Source organism: Montipora capricornis, chromosome 10 (assembly GCF_036669925.1).
Source record: "Montipora capricornis isolate CH-2021 chromosome 10, ASM3666992v2, whole genome shotgun sequence".
Classification (NCBI taxonomy): Eukaryota; Metazoa; Cnidaria; class Anthozoa; order Scleractinia; family Acroporidae; genus Montipora; species Montipora capricornis.
This window is the reverse complement of record NC_090892.1, coordinates 17,639,365-17,645,152: the sequence shown is the minus strand read 5'-3', so window position 1 is coordinate 17,645,152 and position 5,788 is coordinate 17,639,365. Positions and strand designations below refer to the sequence as shown.

The 5,788-nt window shown below is 37.0% G+C and overlaps 1 long non-coding RNA gene across 1 annotated transcript; it reads left to right on the top strand.

The window, feature by feature from the left end:
• Positions 1-509: 509 nt before the first annotated feature.
• On the top strand, positions 510-5,541 carry LOC138021623 (uncharacterized). Its single transcript, XR_011126411.1, has 3 exons — positions 510-607; positions 2,877-3,020; positions 3,437-5,541. It is a non-coding gene; the product is annotated as an uncharacterized lncRNA (long non-coding RNA).
• The last annotated feature ends 247 nt before the right edge of the window (positions 5,542-5,788 follow it).

Here is a 5,788-nt window from a genome sequence, read left to right as displayed (position 1 = left end):
TCCGATCACGAGTATGAAAAATAAGCTCTCTTTTTGCCCCCACCCCCCCTGATCAATGTTGCTAGACGAAACAAAGCATGTCGAACCTGGGCTTATCAACATTGGTTGTAGGGGGGAGGGGGATCGCTAATAATGTGCGATATTGAGGACGTAGTGCGCAAAATAACCCCTGTTTTTAATATTCTCAACCCTTTTTGTCCAAGATTGTAGCTTGCGAGCAGGTACCCAGTGGTTCGAGGTACATGAAGAGCATGCGTGACTGTTCGAATGCGCAGGCTAAACAAAAGCAAAAAGATGTTGTCAGATGCGGTTTCACAGTCATTGGCCACGTCTTCCCAAGTATTATCTAAGAGGTAGTTCCCGCTGTTTGTGATATTATTTCCTGCTCGGATAAATCGTTAATATTCGTCGAGAATTATCGAGAGGGTACAGCATTACAAAAGCCCTTAATTAACGCGGAAACATGTGATCTGTCAAAGTAGAAGAATATTCCGCCCACATCATGATTTAAAGACTCTTGGGACGAATTCGACAAGCGCTATTAATACTATAGTTCATTCGTTCGAAAACAGAGCACCCATTTAGAATCCCGGAGCAAAAGAGATGGGTAGGTTTTTAGTAAAGGGTAGTATTGTAAGGTAGTATTTATGTTTAGTGATCATGAAAAGAATTCCAACAAACAATTCTTGGTCCAAGTTTTGATCCAATCAAGGATGAGGAAGTGAATGAATCGCATCTCCTGGCTCCGCGAGCGCTTGTAAAAGAATGGAAAAAAACAAATTCAGTTTTCAAACAGGACTCTAGTTCATGAAAAACTTGAACCTTCGAATCGACTTCATTACTATAGGCGACTTTCAAAACGAATTCGATGTTATTATTATACAAATAAATGGCGGGGTATTTAGCAGATAAGCTATACTTTTTTCTATTTTTTACTGTTCTGTCTAAACTTTTAGTGGAACAAATTTTATTATTAAAATTATTATTATGTTAAATTATATTTTTTTGAAAGAGCAATCCTTGTGTTATTGTAATAGGATGACGTGGCCACTAACTGTGAAACTGCAGCTGACGACAACACAGGCCCTTCATGTACCTCGAACCACTAAAAGAGCCTGCTCGCAGGCTATTCTTCGTTGAATAACAGTGCCAATTATTATCGACAATTGTTGCAAAAAAGGAAACAGGATTTGTTTTCCTTTCTTCCAACCGTTTTATGTTGGAAGTAGATATTGCTCACCGTAAAGACCTCTTCACTGACATCCATTGAATTAATCGATCCGAGTATGTGTTAGTGGAATTTGTCACCGCAATGGCTTGAGATTCATGCCACAAAAGTAACTTTGAATCCTTAACTTATTCAAGCGATAGAAAGAAAAACGAAAAGATACAATGGGTGTTGGCCTCCTTTAAAAATAACCCTATAACCCAAAAGGAAAAGGATGCCAAAGCAAAGCCCGATTGCGCTTAGATAGACCCAGACGTCAAGCACAAAGAGCCTATCTGCAACTAACCTGGAATAGGTAAATCAATTTTAAGATTGAAAAACTTCTAAAAAAGCGACGACGTTTCAACGTTAGCTAAACGTCATTATCAAGTCAAAATATGTTTGTGAGTTTCGGTCTATAAATACTAAAAAAACAATAGCTGATTAAAAACTGTAACGTGAGAAAAAAAATGATTAAAAATATTAAACAAAACGTTTCGCACGTAGGGATCGGCTATTCATCGAGCTACGAGTTGAATTGAGTTTGAGTTGAGTTTGAGTTAAGTGTGAGTTATGTTTGAGCTAAGATTGAGTTACAGTTTTTGGCGTTTTTCGGAATTAAAAGTAGTAAATATTCAGTACCAGTGTCCTCTAGGCCTAGCTGCCAAGCTGAATTTTAATATAAGATTATATATACTTATGTAAGAATCTCCATTTCACTTTTTGGTGAACTCCTTCCATCTACGCATTGTTAACAACTGAAATAACCTGCCCAAAGACGTCGTTCAGGCTGATTCTGCATGAACTGTTTATGTCAAAACAGATCAATGATTTCCATTATATTAACATTAACTAAGAGCCTGGAGCAGAAGCCCGGTGTTTTCAGCGCGATTATGTAAATTCCGCGTGCAAACATCTCTCAAGGCAGGGGTTTTATGCTACTTCATTTGTAAAGCAAGTTACGCTTTACAGTTTAAATAGGGAAGATATCGTTGACGTCGTCTGTTGCATTATGTACCAACGAGAGTCTCATTGATTGTAGAAATAAAGTGTCTTTTGTTCCTGTGTTTGGCACATTTGAATAACAAAAGCAATGTTTTTAAACAGACATTTTCCGTATAGTAACGAATTCAAGGTGAACAGTTTATTTGACAACGAAGGAAAACAGACGTACGCGGAAGTAAATATAATTGTCATACAAAGGTTTCCTTTTTCTTTGCTGTATCTTCCTTGAATGTAAGGCATTTCATTTTTATTTTCCCGCCAAGGTGAGCGAACCTCTCGTTCATGTTCTATCCCAGAGATCGTTGGTGTGAAATACCATTTATTCAATGACAAAACTATCCGGAGAAAGTAGATTTAGTAAGTACTCTTGGTATCCAAAACGAAAATTGGGGGTAACCATGCATTTTTGAGAAATAATTAAACTTCAATTTCAGAAAGAACGCCATACATTGCTTTGTATTTTAAAGCTTTTTACAAATATTATTCATGAATTATCTTTGAAAAATGCGCGGTTACCCCCAATTTTCTTGATGGATTTCAATAACTCTTGTTAAGATCTACATTTCCTGTATAATAAGAAACCAGGGCAAAAATATAGTAATATATTAGTAGGCACCGTCCTTAATCAGTTTTGTTTTCTTGTGTTTCACTTTCTCTGCTACAGCTTTCTCAGCAAACGTTCGAGGAACAAAGAAGTCCGACAAGGGCCAAAGGGTCTGTTAGACGCTTGAAAGCTTCAACGGAAGAAGTTTGACGAGCCATCAACTTTTAAAGGAAGAGGCTTAGTTATCTTAGTTACCAAGCAACGGTATGGTAACTTAGTTACCAAGCCACGGAACGGTAACTTAGAGAATAAGTCAGTACCACACGAATTTTAACAGAAAAGTTCATAAATACGCATGAAAGCAAAATTCTGGGTTTGGTTTCGAATTGAAAATGAAGAAAATAGTTATAGTTTTCAATCGTTGTTTCGTCTTCGAGTTTATAGGATATCTATTACTAGAACGGAAATAACTCGAATACTTCTGTTTAACTGAGCCAAAACTCATCCCTCGACAAACTCTCGAGATGACACCTCCGTTGAGATGTTTATCTTCTACTTTAAAATTGTTAGCTGTGTCATTGTTACTAGAACTACTCTGGGCAACTCTAACCCTAAACCTTTATCAACTGTAAGAAAAATGTGTGGGAAATAACTTTTACTCTGTTTTGTTTCTTTAACAGGTTAGCTGTTGATTATTCTCATTTGCAAGACGCAGTGCTGTTGAGAAAAGTTTCCTTGCAAGATGGCATTACCTAAATCTGTTTGCATCACGATGCTTGTTGTACATATGACTGAAATTGTTCTCATTGTAATGCTGAATTTTATCACCATTCTCGTTTTTACAAAAACCCGCTTTCTTCGTAGGCGTAGCCTGTACTTGGTGCTCAATCTGGCGATTATAGATATGTTGGTTGGGGGATTGTCAGAAACGAATATTCTCCTCAAAACAGGAAATTTGTGCTCCATCTGGAAAGTACCCGTTCCGAGAATCGGTTCTTTGCACTTATTATTTGTCATCGCTTCCATGACAAATCTTGTTGCGATTTCGATAGAAAGGATGCACGCAACATTTCGCCCGTCAAGACACCGCTTCATCGAAAAGCGGACGTATAGTGTCATTATTACCGCAATTTGGGCCACAGCCGCCACACTAACAACTGCTATTGTCTTTACGGACCGGTACGACACAGAATCTCCACCGATGTATTATTATTACGAATTGAATTCATTTAATGCGATTTCTCTTTTAGTAATCTGTGCTTGTTACGCATCAATTGCTATAAAAGTTTATCGCGGATCACATGTTCTGCACCATGGTGCAGTCACTAGAGAAAAAAAAATGACGAAGACATTGTTTATAGTGACTATTGTGTCCTTACTTATGTGGCTGCCATTTACCATAGGTTCGTTTCTCCAATTCTCCACTGATATTTTAACTTCCATCTTTAAGATGAGAGGGCTTTGGTTCAATTTTGCCTGCATCGTTCTCTTGTACAAGTGAGACCTACCCAGTTACTTTTATAGATACTAAAAATTGTTCATGTTCTGAAGAGAAAGAAATGGTTCTAGCTCTTAACTGTGATTTAGTGAAGCACTGAATCCATACACCACTGAATTAAATATGCTTCATTATTTGCTGCTTAAAGTCTAGACGGAGGCTCCTCAAATTAATACTGCATGGGAAGTGAAGAAACACTGGAAATCATGTATCACCTAATTAAAGATCACTTCACCTAGACCTTTTCAATAGTTAATAAAAATTTAAATCGACACCTGTGTGTCGCTAGTTGCCATACCTGTAAGCAAAAAAAAAGCCTTGGCGATAATTATCTATGAAGTCCAGGAATTCCTGGTACCTGTCGTCGAGCTGTTTTGATGGCAATTGCTTAAATTGTCGGTCAAGAAAATCGCACACAATGTTCCCCTGGGCTTATCCTGGATTTAGTAAAGGTGCATTCAAAGAATAGACCCTTCTCCAAAATGGCGCCGACCCAAGGAGGACTGGAAACTGGGGGTATGGAATATTTGCAACATGGCGGAAAGCATGCAAGGCGAAATGCAACAGAACGCGAATTTCATTACAGATATTTTGGATTGCGCGAGCAAGTGGCTCGAAAACTAACCTCTTCCAGGTGTTCAGTTAGTTGGGGCGCAGCGCTAAGATGAAAGAGATAAGTGGTCGTCCGGTGTTTTGGGTTGTAAACGTTAGAAATAATTGAAAACAACAAAGATACAAAAATTAGTTAAAACATAAACATAGACCTTCTACTGTATATCTTGTTGGAAAGCAAAAAATCTTTTGATTACATGCAATATTCAGTATTTTGCTTCATTCATATAAAGTGAGCTTTTAGGTTGGCCTTGCAAACTGAGTTAGGTGTGAATAAAATGGATAGAAAAAAATGTGAATTCCTTATTATTTAGCTTTTTTGAGATTATTTTATAAATACCAAACAATAAGAGTGATTAAGGTAACCCATGAAAGGAGGCGTAATAGTTGGTACCTATTATACCAAAGTAGACAAAATATTAAATGATTTAGGAAGTCATGAGAAGTATTTGTCACAGATTAACTAAAGAGTAAAATCACTAAAAGTATTTCGAACGTATAAAGATTACGTTTATAATTATGGTGTAAGTATGGTGATTTTTAATCGGATGAACTTTTATTCAGCTGAAAATGTCATTTTGTTTTACTCAATATGTAGGGTACTTTTATTCATGTATTTTACTCAATACCTTGAGTACTATCAAAACTCATTGTGTGAGTAAATTTGTTTTACTCAAAATGTAGAGTACGTCTTACTCAATCTATGAGTAGATAATCAATCTACTCAAAATAAAGAGTCAGTATGGATGCATCTCTCTTGAGTATTTTACCTCCAAATTTGAGTTAATATTACTCAAAGTATGAGTACTCGTACTCCTATAACTGAGTAAACGTCCTCCGTCTCGAGAGTATAAATTACTCAACATTTCTGCTACAGGTTGCTTATCAGCTAATTTAGACACGTTATGGGTCTATGGTTCTC